The sequence below is a fragment of the Leptidea sinapis genome, chromosome 5 (genome assembly GCF_905404315.1).
Source record: "Leptidea sinapis chromosome 5, ilLepSina1.1, whole genome shotgun sequence".
NCBI classification, from domain to species: domain Eukaryota; kingdom Metazoa; phylum Arthropoda; class Insecta; order Lepidoptera; family Pieridae; genus Leptidea; species Leptidea sinapis.
In genome coordinates, this window is record NC_066269.1 from 8000455 (window position 1) to 8015968 (window position 15514).

Sequence of the window (15514 nt, forward strand, 5' to 3'; positions counted from 1 at the left end):
TTTGCATCTCCTATCGTATCTTCTCTCTGAATGCCAGCATCTTACGGCATAATCCAAACCATCACTATTAATCTCATGTGCATAATATATAACAGTACTTTAAAAATATAATAAAAAACCTAGTAAGGCTTTCATTATACCTCTGGTGTTGCTCTTAGCCCTTAGAGTAGGTGTCACTCTGGGTTCTGATCAAGCAACTCACCTTTTCTTTAGTCTCCTATTCAATAACAAATATTACCCACTTCGGTTGGGTGGATACCACAGTAGTTCCCTTTTCTAGCGTGAAGTAGTAATAAGCAACCATTATTGTATTTTGGTAGTGCTTGTGAAATAAATGGATGAAAGATACTTACGTTACATCTTATGACTTCGAGGTAAAGCACATGAGAATCTTACGCTCGTCTTAACACTTTCTCTTATGAAAATGAAACTTCCATCATAATCAACATTTCATAACATTTCTTTGAGTCTGTAAATTCTTTATATCTTTCGAGGCCTGATTGCTATCGTTAAGTTTGCAACCTTGAGCGGAAGCTTCCACCTCACAGATTAATGATTGCCCGGATATGGCAACACTTGGTCAAGATTAATGCTTTACAATTAGAATTTTTGTTCGTTTCATTTTCCTCCAGCTTTGTTATAGTTTTTGTAAGACGGTTGATGTTTAAAAGACTGAAGAGGTATAAGTATACTTGAAATATTTCAGTAAGGAACAAATTACAGGTTTACAGGATACTTTTAGTGCAAATATACCGCCGAAATTCTACAGTTTGAACGCCGGTGCGCGGAATTGAAATGTAGAAGGACATCCAATAAAATGACCGAACAGATGGTTAAAAAAGGTGTTAAAATTGTTTTTAACAGCTCGTCGCGTCACTGTATTATAGTATGTTTTATAGAGGAAGAAAATAAGATTTTTACCTGTATAGTGCAAAGCTTTTACACAAACGTTTAGGACTAAAAATGGAAAAAAAGGAAAGTCGAAAAGATCATGGGCTCTCTTTTCTGGGAAAGAAAATGGGTCGTCATTTATTTATTTATTGCACCAACAAAGTATACACTAATTCATGCAAAAAAAAATATATATATAGACAAAAATACAAGTTGAGTGCTACCTCAATTATAGGCGCAAATAAAATTCTTATTTAAAAAGCAAGTACATTACAAAGTAAAAATTTCTGTTTCAAAAATTAAATCACGAATATGTTTTATATTAAAAATTAAATCACTATTAAATTAAATTACAATACATACATAATTAAATTATTAATTTTATAGTAATAATATAATTATTAAATGAATCTACAGTTTTTACTTATAACAGGTTACAAAAAAAAAATAATTTACTAACAATAGAATAAATAAAATAAAGCTCATTACATTAATTACAGCAAACAAAAACAAATAATTATTAAAAATTAAATAATTCTATTAAATTCATATTTTACATATTTCAATTAACTACCAACTAACTAAGATGATTTTTTATAGTCTCATCCACCAATTTCTTAAATTGTTTTATAGAATTTGAGAAAATGTCTATCTCTAAGCTTTCCTTAGGTCTGCCTTTCTTGGTTGGTATACCGACAGGGACTATGTTATGAATCGAATTGTAACTTTTCATGCATCGGTATAGTGGAGCGCTTTGTCCCAAATTCGATTTAGTTCCGTTTATATTGAAAGGAGGTTTCTTTAATCTTTGTACTTTCCTAGGAATATTAATAGTTATTTTAGATAAAAGATCGGGGCTATCTATAATTCCATTAATAAGTTGTACAGAAACATGGTGTCAAGCATTTCTCTACGATGTCGAAGTGATTTGAGACGAAAATGTAGCAGACGATCTTTATAACTTGAAAGGTGCCTAGACAAGTTGCAACTGTAGGACAAGTGCCATAGAAACCGCTTTTGTACAGTTTTTAACCGCTTTACATATATCTCGTAGTGCGTATTCCACACAAAACTGCAATATTCTAGGATACTACGTACGAGACAGGTATAAACTACTACTTTAGTCCTTGGCCTCTTAAATTCTTTACAGTTGCGAAGAACGAACCCCAACATTCTAAATCCCTTGTTAGCAATATCGTCGATATGCAGGTTAAAACGCAATTTGCTGTCTAGAATGACTCCCAAGTCTCTGGTGTGGTTGACTTCATTCAGGGTTACCTGATTAATCTGATAAAGTCTCTTTGGTCTGTGTTTTTTCCTACTAAATCGAATTATGTGACATTTTTCTGGATTTAAACTCATTGCATTCTCATTGCACCACATAATCAGATTGTCAAGGTCACTTTGCAGAGACTGCGCATCTTCGCTTGAGTTAACAGTTTTATAAAATTTTAAGTCATCAGCGAACATTAAAAATTTTGACTCCTGAAAACATTTCCCGATGTCATTAATAAAAATATTAAAGAATAATGGTCCCAAATGTGATCCTTGAGGAACCCCAGATGTAGCAGTGAATGCTTTGGATTTATATCCACCAACCACAACAAATGATTGTCGGTCCAACAGGTAAGACATGCACCAACTCAAAAACACGCCAGCAATTCCAATACAGGACAGTTTATGTATCAACATTCCATGGTCTACCCTATCGAAAGCCTTACTAAAGTCGGTATATATAGCATCGAATGATTGCCCACGATCAACTCCGTCAGCAAGGTCCCCGACAAAGGAAATCAAGTTGGTTGAAGTGGAACGTGATTTAACGAAACCGTGCTGTTCAGGTGCGACCATGAGTTTGAATTGATATGATATTTGTGGATACAAAAGGGATTCGAATACTTTTGTAAAAGTATTAAGTATAGAGATAGGCCTATAATTTTTCACCTCATTTGCGTCACCACTCTTGAACAATGGTATCACCAAAGCACTTTTCCAAGCTGTTGGGAATGTACCAGACTTTAGGGAGGTGTTAAAAATTTTACTTAGTGGCAGTGCTAATGCACTCTTACCACTAATATTGGTGGAATACCGTCAGAGCCGGCACCCTTTGCTGGATTAAGTCTTTTCAAAACACTAAAAACCTGATCTTTAGTTATACATGGTTTGGTTAAATAATTTGCACTCATGGTCCAATTAGAATGACTTGGGATAGGTTTGTTAACTAAGTTATAACTTGACGAAAAATGTGATGCAAAAAGATCGCAAATCTGCAAGCCCGAAGAAGCCTTGTTGTTGCCTAAAGACATCCGGGCAGGGTAAGAGCTTGTCCTTCCCCGTTTATTCTTTATAAAGCTCCAAATAAGTTTGGGGTGTTTAGTCAACGATGTCTCTAAGCGACTTAAATACAAACTATAGTTCGAGTTGTGGAGTTTTGTGCATCTATCCCTTAGTAACTCGGAGGCAAGTAAATCACGAGGGTTTTAATATATGTGCGGTATTTGGTATGATACTTGTGTTTTTCGTTGATTATCTTGACTAAGGCAGCAGATAACCGCACTGGATATTTTTTAGAGCGTGGTTTGGATTTTGGAACATATTTCGCAATTACAACTCTAAGTATTTTGTTGAAGTGTGTCACCATGTCGTCAATGCTAGCGTAATTAGATAGTTCATTTTCCCAAGGGATGTTACTTAGTTCACTTACAATTTTCTCATAGTCAGCTTTGTGGATAGAGATAACACAAAATTCAATCGGAGGATGCAATGGGTCAATATTAGAAAGAGGGTCTGTACTCTCCATTATATGAGGGATTGTTATAGAGCTCATTATTAGATCAAGTACTCGATTTTTATTGTTGAGGCAAGAATTATATTGAGAAAGATTATTTAATGACATAAAGTCTATAATCATATTGTTTAAAATTTTATTTGTTGTGATAGGTGTTAGTGGGGGGTTACGTGTTTTGTTCCAGTATAAGCTACTTAAGTTAAAATCGCCGAGCACGATGATGTTAGTACTGAGCCTTTCTAAGATCGAGTTGGTGTTTGTAATAAAGTGTTTCAAAATATTATTTTGCACAGGAGGAGGAATATGAGCAGCACATAAATATAAAGTATCATTCTCACCCTTCTCGTTAATTAGATCCAGTTTAACCCAGACGTCCTCACAGTCAGATTCAAAGGCAAGCATTCGATAAGACTTAATTTTTTTAGAGACAGCAATCAAGACCCCGCCCCCCAGCTTTTTATTATGAAACCCGCTGCGTTCTCGATCACGCCTATATACTACATAACGGTCATCAAATAATTCACTATTAGTAACACTACTGTTTAACCATGTTTCTGTAAAAACTACTATATCAAAGTTACAGCATACAACATTATTAAAAAGTTCAATAGTTTTGGTTTTTAATACTCTTACATTTTGATAAAAACAATTTAGGGTGCCCCTTAGTATAAAATAAGTCAAATTTAGCGGCGTTATGACAACTTATTTAATAGGTCAATGTCCTTAACATACACATAGTGTGACTGCTCATCTTTCCGCATGTATATCCTGGAGTCCCGTACCCATACGAATTTATAACCAAGTTCTTTGGCTTTTGAACGAGCAGCCGCATGCAAGCACTTATTCTCATGGGTAAGATGTTCTGCCACATAAAAAGCCGTCTTTTTGTTTCCGATACCTAAGTGGCTGGTGTTAAGCTTGTCTTCTCGATTGATCCTGTTAAACTTGCTGGTTGCGGCAATAAATCATTCAATCAAGTCATGATTGAATATATCTTTCATTGAGCTATTGCTACTGGCTCTTTATATGCAGAAGAAATATGAAAGAAATAGAAACTGCGTAAAGAAATTCGTGAGAAACGGCCAGTCAAACTAGCAAAAATTTTTTTGCTCCATCACGATAATGCCCCGGCTTGCAGGTCAACCGTTGCTATACCTGCAATTCGAGATTCTGGCTTCAAAATACTTGAACATACTACATATTCACCCGACGTATCCCCCAGGGTCATATACCTATTTCCAAGGTTGAATGATTATACTAAAAAAGATTGAGTAAAGAAAGAGATCTGACGATGATGAAGCCGTAGTCACTGCTAATGAACTGAAAATGTTGGAGATTTAAAAAAAAAAATTTAAGTTTCAAAAAAGACATTCTAAGTACACAATATGTTTCTCAACATCTGGTGCGTTACTAGCGTATGTAGCAATACATGCATATCAAGTCAATAGTAGTACTTATAACATTTCGGCTACTTTCTAATTTAGATTTGTATGTTTATACAATAAACAGGTGACATTAGCGTCAACATAACATACTCTTCATCAATCTTTTAAATAAGCACATTAACAAGCATTGAATTTAAATGATGTGGTTGGAAGCTTTTATCCAAAACGTATCGAATGACCAATAATTTTGTCGAAATATCAAGCATCACTATCCTGATTATATGCTTCTATTAATATCACACGGTCGAGGGTTGGAAATGATATCAATACTAATTGCAAGTTGAGTATAAAGCTATAATAGAAACCATCTCAGCGAATGATATTAAATACAATCATAACAGAAATTCATTGAAAATTAGTAAAGAAATTAGAATTCATGCTTTATTGTTTCCTGATACATCGTTAAGTGAAGCAACCTTGATTGTTATACTTCGTGTTTTTTTTAATAGCATCTGCAATCCGATTCAGAGCTATAGACATATTTTTTAATGTTATCTGCATTAGAATTCTTCAAATAACTATTGCTCTAATTAAAATAACTTCAAATAACTGTTGCATGTAACAGAATTTTGCTGCAGTTACAGTAACCATAACCATAACCTAGGTATTTGCAACAGAGAAGACTGAAATTATGAAGGTTAAGGGCTCCTGAGAACTGATTTTGATATATCGTCTGACTATTAAGTATTCAAATTCAAATTAAAATATTTTTATTCAAAATAGGATGTGACATCACTTATTGAAAATCAAAAACTACCACCCATTCCAAAATAAATGCCTCAGACCTGAGAAGAACGGGTGCAAAAATCACAGGTGCCTTTTATTTCATCGAAAAAATATGTTTACAAAGTAATATTGTACAATTAAACTTATTATTTAATAGCCTGAGGGCGGTCACTCCATTCCCAATCTGTGGTATCATAAAGAAAGTCATTTATGTTATAGTAACCTTTAGCACACAAACGATTCTTAACAATTATTTTGAATAACGTAATACTTTTTTTTAACATTTTCTGGGATCTTGACAAAAGACTTACTAACTCGACTTAGCCGAGTATAAGCCTTTAAAGTTTATGTCTGTTCCTGGTGTTAACATTATGGTTATGACAGTTTCTAGCATATTCACTTATGTGCCTATGAACATACATTATATTATCAAGAATATATTGAACGTAGGCTCTGGAGTTCAACAAGCCAACATGCATTTTCTTTGTTGATTTCTCTAAGGCATTCGACTCTCTAAAGCATGGCCAATTTTGTAGAAAACTCTTACGAGGGTTATATTCTGTGTACCTTATAAGACGTCCTTACGAAGAACGTGCAGCATCAGTTTGTATAGACGACATTCTTTCTAGCAATTTTCATTCCAGTTCTATAAACAGATGCTATCATCTGCCAAGGAAACATAGTATCACCACATATACTCAACACATACTTTACTTTCAATGACGATAGGAATAGTTTCTCGCAAATTGTGCATGCTCGGGCTACTGGCTTTATGACTGAACCGTGTTACACAGAAACCAACATATCAAATAATTTCGAGTATGTGTTACTTTGTTTAACTTGGATGTATCTTATCTTTTTAATGTATTATATATTTAACCAACATTCGTTTTTGATCATAGAAATATAAATAAGAATGTTAAATAAATTATCAGGCAATAAAAAAGCGACAAAATAACATAACAATAGGTATCTACAGTTGGTATCGTAGCATTATTTTCATATAAAAAAAACTATATTTCGATTTTTGTAAGTATTCATTCCTATTCCCTGATTTTACTAACATTGAAATTAAATCGATTGACAGCTAAATGTGAATTCAAATTGAAAATATTGTCGATGGTAATTTTCGAATCGGTCCGCTAGAGAACGATGGCTTTAATTAACCCAAAAATATTCATGTGCAAATAAGGCCATCAAATCCGAACCATCGTGAATAAACTAATCGTAACATTTGCATATTAATTACTTCAGCAATGTTATTACCGATTAATGTTTAATTCATACATTTGATTATAATAATATAAACTAACTGAACCGACAGACTTCGTTCTCTACATAATAAATAATATAGTGTTTTTTTTTTAATTTGTCAATTTTATTTTCTAACATCAAGAATTATTTCGTAGTATGCTCCCTGTTGCTATAATGAAATTTTTTCACACCAGAACTGTCAAACCGTGCGTCAATAAATTCTCTCACAGAAAATATGTCCATACAAAACAAATATTGGAAATAAAAATAATTATGGGTCCCAACTCGAATATCTCTCAAGTTGGACTAAACTGCACTCCATGAAGTAATCCCCATTAAAATCCGTTCATTAGTTTAGGAGTCCATCGCGGACAAACAACGTGACACGTAATTTATATAATATGTTACTAGCTGGTCATTTCTTGTCAATTACGAAATTTGTAGATTACGTTTTTCCATGTTTTTGTAATGAAATAATGTTACTGCAGAACTGTCAAGCTATGCGTGAAAAATTACTTCATGCAGAAATAGAAAAAAAAATTAATAAGTGTTACGAATCGAAATAAAAACTGTCCTATCTATCAAGTTGGATCAAACTGAAGACAGTGTGCAACATTTTATTAAAATTGGTTCAGTAGTTTAGGGTAGGGTAGGTTTAATACATCGCGGACAAACAACATTACACGAAATTCTTATATATAACGATTAAGATTGATTATAAGCTATTGTCATTAAATCCATGTCCTATAAATCAAAATGATTCTGGTATCAGATAACATCGCCAATTCCTGAGGCCAAATGTAAACGCCGAATAATTTTATGCCAGACAATTCAATAAGCTAATACAACTCATTTAAAAAGATTTTAGCAAGGGCTTTTCGATACCCGACCTAATAGACATAATTTAGATATCATTATATAATTTATTGAATTAAAGCGTTACTTTGCGGAAATCCATGATTATACAAATGATTTAAGTTCCGCCAATATTTGTTGTTTAAAAACAAATATTGGCGGAATTAACACTAAAGAAAACTAAATCATTTGTAGTAATCATTAGATAGGAAATTTTAAGGAGATAAAAAAAATACCAGGTCTCGATAGTCTGCCCGAGCGGAGACATTTTGTTCTTAATAATGTTAGAGTCCAGTTAAGCTTACCTAAGCGACCTAATAGACATACCGCTATACCGCTATATATAATAAAATAAATAAAATAAAATAAATAAAATCCGTTTATTTCAGACTGTTATAAGTACGGCCCATAAGTGTTAGTATTTCTTAGAAACTATGTTAGTACATAATATTTCACATTGCATAATTTAATTTTTAATATAATATAATTTAATTAATATAATAAAATTTAATTCAATTTGATTTAATTTAATTCAATTTGATTTAATTTAATTCAATTTAATTTAATTTAATTTAATTTAATTACATTTCTTTAATTTAGTTTAATTAAAATACTTGCCACGACATACTGAGGCACTAGCTATGTGTACATGGTGTTGGTGCTCGTATCTATCTATCGTATATATCGGCAGCATTGCCCCATAACAATATACCATATGGCATAATACTATGAAAATAACTAAAGTAATCTAGTCGCGCCGTGTCTACTTCGGTTAGTTGTCTAATCTTTTTAACCATATATGCTGCAGGACCACAGTGCAGAACTAAGTCTATTAGCCAATCCTTCAATATGTGGGGGGGGGGGGGGCTATTTAAATGTTATTTTTATGAACTGCTACTAGTATGTTTGGTTATTATGCGGAAGTTTGCAAGAGATGGATTTTACATGAATACTTAATTGGACTCGACTTAATAATAATAATATTGACACACTCCTACACAAATCATCTTGCCCCAAACATGCCATTAATATATACTTACTTAAACATACATATATATATATATATATATCTTTATCGTTATATATTAAGTTATCGTATATATATATATATATATATATAAACATCCATGACTCGGAATCAAACATCCATATTCATCATATAAATGATAGCACCTACCGGGATTTTCGAAACCGGGACCTCTAGCTCAGTAGGCACCCTGCCTACTGCAAGCTAAGTAAATAACAAACTAAGACTAATCTTGTTTGCGATTTTTACAATCTGTTACAAAAGAACTGCCTTCCTTTAAGTTGATGTAATAATTAATTGGTAAAGTTTGTAGGTCCCTGGCTCAATTCCAAATGATGACTGGGGAGTTCCTGTCTGGGTAATTTTTAGTTTAGCTGTTTGTTTTTGGAATCTTATCAAATTATGATGCATAGCACGTACATAACCGCCATTATGCTGAATCAGGTCACACAAAGTAAATTAATGAATGAGTAACAATGAGAGCCGGCTCCATGGTTTCAAATATCACCGCATCAGATACAGTGAATATTTATTTATTGTTATTATTTTGTTACGTTATAAATAAGTACAAATTATTCTTCATATTTATCGAATAGTTTGATATCGTAATAAGCAATTTTTGATTGAAACCTATTTTACTTTGTCTCAATTTTTTTCTAGTGAATTTGAAACAATAACTTTAGCTGCTCTCAAGTCAGAATGGCCGTGTGATAAGGCACCAGATTTAAGCTCCTGTTCCCAAGTAGGAGCGTGGGTACGAACCCCATACCTGGAAAATACTTCTTTTTTTTTCTTATGAAAGTACGGGACGAGACGAGCAGGACGTTCAGTTGTTAGTAATTGATACGCCAATGTAGTGCCGCTCAGGATTCTTGAAAAACACAATAATTCTGAGCGGTAATACAATTGCGCTCCTCACCTTTAGACATAAGATATAAAGTCTCATTTCCCCAGAAATTTCACTAGCTACGGCGCCCTTAAGACCGAAACCCAGCAGAAATAGGTGTCGTTATGGTACCCATAATCTAGCCGGCATCCTGTGCAAAGGAGCCTCACACTGGTAATTCTTACATACACATTACTTTTATCCATAATCAAATTGATAGATTAATTTCGATAAGCTGTTCAGTTAGTACTGAACATAAAGAACAGGTGCTGACATTAAATGACTACAAGACATAAAATAAACTTCCCACAACATAAAAGGGGTTCCTGCACATAAGTGCTCCCCCCCCCCCCCCAAGACCCCCTCTTGCCCACCTCGCTGTAAAAGAAATACTCAATCAGAGCAATACTTTATAGTATAATAAAGACAGCGACGACACGGTACTTAAACGCTTTAAACAGAAGACGGACATTGATACCGCATCAGTACAGTCGCGTACACATGTCATTTATTTATTTAACATTAATAAAATTTCAAATTTAAATTTATAATTAAAAACAAACGGGCCTGTAGCTGTTATAATAGAGTGTACAGTAATATTGAGATATTTCATGAGAAGTCAATTTTTTGTGGCAGTAAGGAACGAGACGAGCAGGACATGATGGTAATTGATACGCACTGCCCATTACAATTCAGTGCCGTTCAGGATTTTTGAAAAATTCTGAGTGGCACTACTCTTGCGCTCATCACCTTGAGACAAGATGTTTAGTCTCATTTGCCCAGTAATTTCACTAGCTTCGCCGCCCTTCAGACCGAAACAAAATAATGCTTACACATTACTGCTTCACGGCAGAAGTAGGCACCGTTGTGGTACCCATAATCTTATCCGGCTTCCTGTGCAAAGGAACCTCCCACTGGTAAATGTTTTCAGATCGCTAGTTTGTGATAATTTAAAATAATACTTAATTGATTTTTTTAAATATATATATATATATATATATATATATGTATATATATATATATACATATATATATTTTCTGAATCCTTACTCATTGTAAATAATTCATTGTAATATTGTATAATAGCAGTGTGTAGTATTATGTAACTTATATAGCTTAATAATTATTTAATAATTAGTATTACTTTTGATTTGTGATTTTAATCGTTACCTTTTAACTAAGAGTGTCGTACAGTTTTTGTAAATTTCATTGGTTAAAATGTGAGTTCAAAGTTCAGTTATAATTAAATAATGTAATACTGTTTGTTTTCTATACATGAATAGATAAAATAAAAACAAAAAATATACTACCGTTTTAAATGTTTTATATTATGTTATCTTTAAACTTGAAGAAAGCTTTAGTTTTTCGTCTATTAATCCACGTCTTACTATAAATATTGTTTTATTTCATATATTTGCTGTAGAATTATCTATCAAAAATAAATTTCAGCGGGTAGCGAAACACCGTTACACAAAAGCCGTGTAACTCTCAGTAGATAAAATTAAATAGTTTTTATCTAAAGAAGAAAATGTATTGAAACATGGACATCAATTTTAAATTATCTCTTTTTGTAAAATAGGATATATGCAATTAACTTATATTAAGTTGAAATATTAATTTTTCTCATCTTTATTATTATTTATTTTATCTTAAATAGTTTTTTTTATTAAATTTGTGCTGAATAATAAATATTAAATACACAAAAGTATAATAAATACGCGTGAAATATAAAACAGAATCGCAATGCTATTGGTTGCAACGCAGTGTGACGTCAGAATCTATCCCAAGAATCTTTATTGTACTAATAAACGTATGGACGGTTTTTCCCTTCGGTTATACTGCGAAAACTACTACTACTACTACTACTGAACCGAGCAGAATAATTCTGAGTCATCATCATTTCCACGCATCTAAAAGAAATCAATCAATTTGTAAGATTTTTGTGAATCCATAAGTTCATAAGTAGGTACAAAAATGTTAATAATGCTTATATTTAAAGCTCAAAAAGATTGTAAACCTGATAAAAAAAATTATATATCCTTATTAAATTCGTTCATATTTATATTAATTTTCAGTTTCTATTTTTAAATTGAATTCGAGAACTTTCTTTTAAACATGAAGACGCAAATGCAATCGACTTTGAAATATAATATATTTCTAAAGAATATGAGAGTCAGAAAAGTTATTGTGCATTCGAGTGTACCAATTCCGATCGCCCATTAGATCTACTAGGTCCCCTAATTCAATTTCACAAAAGATCCCGTCGACACTCGAGAGGTCTTCATTTTATTTTACAAGCAATTTAACCATATTTTACGTGTTTCTGGACAATTCCAACATTCTTTATTTCGTTCTGTATCTATGGTAAGTAAAAGTAAATATACACTATTATATTTTATGTTAATAATATGTGTTGTTTTAGTTGTCTGTTATTTAAAGTCGCAAAAATTTTGGATACGATAGTTTAATGATCGGCCAAAAGTATTTCAAGTATATTTATTTTATTTTTATTTAGTTATTTAAGCAAACTTTACTGCATTTCTTTTTTTACAAATTAATATTTTTAATTATACACATCCTATTACAAAGTTTGACAGATTAAATTATAATCTAAACCACGGAACAGAAAAAACTTGTGTGTATGTTTGTAATGAATTCACACAAAAACTACTGGACCAATTTCAAAAATTCTTTCACCAATATAAAGCTGCTTCTTTATTGAGAGAGCTACATTTTCAAAAAATTCAATAATATAGTCTAAGGTGTAAAAAAATACTAATAAAAAACTGTCATCGCGTGCGCTGCGAAAACTGTTGATGATAGAAAAAAATATGTTCCTTAGTAATATCGAATATTTTCCTTAGGAATATACGTATAACATAACATTATGTTCGACTACTGTAGTTATGCCACTATAACTATTAAACTACATTTTAAAAGTTCGTTATATTGCCGAAATAATCAAACCATATTATTCATACCTCTGTTTTAATCCTTATTCCATTAAATGATATTTTATTAAAGACCGTTTTAATACCTGCAAAATACTTTTAAAATTATTAAAATTGGACATTCCATTCAAAAAATATAATTAATTTAAAAATGTCAATCTAAAGAAAATAACACAATAATGAAATAATAACAAAGTGAAATAAAACTTTTATAATAACAAAAATAAATCGATAGTCCGACTTAGTAGAATTTCCACTACCATGAGATCGGTATCTAAGCGAGTGAAACCACGGGGCATTACTAGTTAAGTAATAATAATAGTTAATAATAATATTCTATAGTTTGTTTCACTGTTATGTTGGTGATATAAAAATGATACATATGAATATGTGAGTGATGTAATTTTATGAGTGAGTTATATTTTTTGCGCCCAGACGAAGGGAGGGAGGTGGTGCGCAGACTTAGGCTGCGTTGGTATGCATGAAAACCCAAGTGCCTACTGATTAAACACCACCTGAGGTTGGCTTTGGGCAAGTGCCCTCTAAGCCTTCATCGAAGGCGACCTTCTCTTGGGGAGACAGAGGCGCAAGCGGAACTCCCTATGGAGTATCCGCTGGGATAAATGAGTGAGTATGCTACGGAGTAGTGTTCTGAGTATTTGAGAGTGGTATGAGTTGTGAGTAGTGGTCAGTATATCTACTAGAAGAGCTAAGAATTAATAGAGCTCTATTCATCAAGATACTCGAGGCATTTTTAGGAAAATTTGAGACTGAAACTATCATCAATGCAGCTTTTTTACGGAATAGGAGAACCAAAGAGCGTGCGGGCACTGTTCTATTGCAACACCAGAAGAATCACGCGCTAAGGTGGAATTCTACGGCAGGATTCAGGTTAAACAGTTTTTCTGAACAATTCCCGTGTAAAATTCGGAAGAAGACACACTCAGAAGCGATAGAGACGTTTGCAACGCCAAGTGATGTCTTTCCTGGTGTTAAAAAATAACTGCATTGTTAAATTAAAATGGTGGTTACTCAATTTAATTTTGTTATATTATCGCATAAGTTTATTATTGAATAAATTTTGACAGAGCAACGAATCACGGTCCACCATTGCACCGTGAATTACGGCATGTTTTGAACTCAATTTCAGTCAGTTTCAGGTCAGAGATTTATAATTCATTTGGCTGAACTGATGCGGTCATTTAAAGATGTGTTAGTCCATCATAGTTTGGTGGCACTTAATACAAATGTCAATGTCAGTAAATTATTACATACTAGATTTTACTCGCGACTTCATCCGCGTTGAATAGTTACTTTGAGATTTGTTTATTTTTTTATATAATTTACAAATAATACACGACTGCTCTTTCTGCTGCTGGCAGCGCTCTTCTACAATACAGCGGATATCCCTTGTCATTGTGGACATTTTCTTTGATAGTATTTCCCTGTGAACTTTTATCTCCTATTTCATCCCCATGTAGGTCAAAGTTTCAAAAATGCTCGAACAAATGTTTATAGACTATTTTTTATCAAGTTTCTTGGTTTAATTTTCGATAATGACGAATTTTCATAAAAACTGCCATCCCCTATTTCAACCCCTCCATTTATTTATTTTTTTGTAATAAAAGGTAGCCTATGTCCTTTTTCAAGCTCTACTCTATCTCAGTACTAAATTTTATCAAAATCCGCTCAGTGGTTTAGGCGTGAAAGCGTAATATTATTATTAGTAGGGATTGTACTGCAAGTAAATCGTACATGTGGCGTTGTCTGAATATTATATAATTAAAAAAAAACAACTTTTATATATTTAACAGAAAATCGTTTTTAAAATATTCGTCTGTATGTCTGTGTATCAGCTATCACAGTAATTCCAGAACCGATTCGAATGCGGTATTTTTAAACAAAGCAAACAATAAAATTACGTTTGATTGTAGTGATATAAGTCATTCTATGTACATCTTAGGGGGCGTCCATAAATTACGTGAGATGTTTAAGGGGGGGAAGGGGGTCGAGTCAAATCTCATCTAATCTTACGTTGGAGAGAGGGGGGGGGGGTCTCGGAAAATATCACGCAATTTTTTTTTGATTGAAACAAAAAAAAATATACTATTTTGATCCATTTAATCATATGGACAAGTTGGTTTCAATAGAGGTTCTTCAGACCGCGCATGATTCTCCATCGACTGAGTTAGAGTAGATATCCTTTTTTTAATCACAAAAGTTACGATTTAAGTATTCTATTGTAAAAAAAAATATTACAATTATAACTCTCAGCAATATTGATGACTAGTCTTAACTAGTCGTAAATAAAAGCATGAGGGATTTTTTTTTCTTTTTACAATAGCTATCCAACGAGTACGTAAGAAACCCACATTTTGAAAAATCTCACGTGAGATTGGGGGTTGGGAAGGGGGGGTTGAATAAAATTTCACGACATCTCACCAAGAGGAGGAGAGGTACAGAAAATTCAAAAAAACACCTCACGTAATTTATGGACGCCCCCTTAATATATATATTTCTTTTGTGCGTCTGTTGCAACTGAACTCCTCCTAAACGGCTGGACCGACTTTAGTGAAACTTACTGTGTGCCTTCAGGTGGATGCGGGAATGGTTTAGATTCACAATTGAACTACGTCCTAAGCGGCTGGACCCATTTTGATGACTTTTTTGTGTGTTCCAGTGAATGTGAGA

At 32.9% G+C, this 15514-nt stretch overlaps 1 protein-coding gene across 1 annotated transcript in view; it reads left to right on the forward strand.

Moving 5' to 3' along the window:
• Positions 1–12151: 12151 nt before the first annotated feature.
• The window catches only part of LOC126964513 (dopamine D2-like receptor), a 64666-nt gene continuing 61303 nt past the window's right edge, over positions 12152–15514 (forward strand). Inside the window, exon 1 of the mRNA XM_050807682.1 lies at positions 12152–12236. The gene's annotated coding sequence lies outside the window, so the exon portion shown is untranslated. The remainder of the gene's footprint in view (positions 12237–15514) is intronic.